Source organism: Notamacropus eugenii, chromosome 4, assembly GCF_028372415.1.
Source record: "Notamacropus eugenii isolate mMacEug1 chromosome 4, mMacEug1.pri_v2, whole genome shotgun sequence".
In the NCBI taxonomy this organism is placed as follows: domain Eukaryota; kingdom Metazoa; phylum Chordata; class Mammalia; order Diprotodontia; family Macropodidae; genus Notamacropus; species Notamacropus eugenii.
In genome coordinates, this window is record NC_092875.1 from 196,287,280 (window position 1) to 196,288,969 (window position 1,690).

Consider the following 1,690-nt stretch of genomic DNA (forward strand, 5'->3'; position numbering starts at 1 on the left):
GGCAAATTATTCCTTGTTTTCCTTATCTGCTTATGGTATCACCCTTTATGTTTAATTCATGTGGCCATTTTGACCTTTTTGTGGTATATGGTGTGAGATGCTGGTCTATGCGTAGTTTCTGCCATACTATTTTCCAGTTTTCCCAGTTGTTGTCCAGTAGTGAGTTCTTATCCCAGAAGCTAGAGTCCTCAGGTTTATCAAATAGTAGATTACTATAGTTATTTACTACTGTGTCTTGTCTACCTAATCTATTCCGCTGAACCACCACTTCGTTTCCTAGTCAGTACCAAATAGTTTTGATGATTGCCAATTTATAATATAGTTTTAGATTTGGTATGGTGAGTCTACTTTTCTTTGCATTTTGTTTTCATTAATACCCTTAATATTTTTGACCTTTTGTTCTTCCAGATGAATTTTGTTATTTTTTCTAGCTCTACAAAAATAATATTTGATACTTTCATGTCATGTTCTAAATACTTGTTAATACCTAAATTTATATGTAGTAAGATCCAAATTAGGCTCTAAGCTGAAACAACATATTTATTCAAAAATATATTGAATTGGCCCTAGGTTTTGCCCAAAGCTATTGAATAGCCTGTGCTTCTCATGAGCAAGGTTTATTTCTTTGTGCTATTGTTGTACATTCAGTCCCATTTTAGGAACATAATAGGCACTTTAAAAATGTTTGTCAGTTGATGATGGGGTGAGGAAATTTGTATCAGCACCTTAGCATGAAGTACATAAGATCTTAGTGAATTTTAGTAAAACAAAGTGTGGAAGGTTTTCATATAAAGATTACTTTCCATAAATTTCATGAACAGATAATTTTGAATATCCATGTATTATTTTTAGCTAAAATATCTTTCATTTTGCTTGCAATTTTAAAAAATTTACTGAAAGTGTCATGTCCATGTTACAGATGAGAATCAGTTATTTTTCCTTGATTGACATCTAATTTGTGTAAGACAGATTACTTTTTATGCTTTCCAACAATTATGGAGGCAATGTGATTCCAGCCTCTTTGATGTGTGGATGGAAAATATTTCTAATACCTAATACTGAGTAGAGGTACCAGTGATAGTGATCACCTAGAAAGTGAGTGTGCTAATGAAAAACTGAGAGTTAACAGTAATAGCTAGGGCAAAGAAAAGTCTTTTGTTTTCTATCTATAAAAAAGCTAATATTTTGGGGCATCACTTTAAAACAAAATTATTAAATTTCCCTTAAAAATTTATTTTATAATGATAAAGAATCATTGTAATATATCTGGGGTAAGATAAACAACAGTGTGTGTGTGTGTGTGTGTGTGTGTGTGTGTGTACTCTCTTTCTCCTGTTCATCTTTATGTATGTGTGTATGCATGTATACATACATGTGTGCCCACACATGTGTGTATGTATACACATATGTGTCTATATGTACCACACACATGCATACACACATGAAGACACATGATTTATTTGATTCAGGTTTACATGAAAGCCTCCTCAGAAGCCCTGCATCAAAACTAAATGGTATTGTGGAGGTAATCTCTGAATGTCAAGGGCCTCTAAGTTCTTTCAAGCTGAAAGAGTTGCAAAGACCTGAAGACAGGTTATTGGTTAATATTATCCTAGGCAAGTTTGGCAGGGCTTGCCTTCAGAAGGCTAATCATAAAGTGATTTATTTTTTTGTTTTATTGAGGTAAATT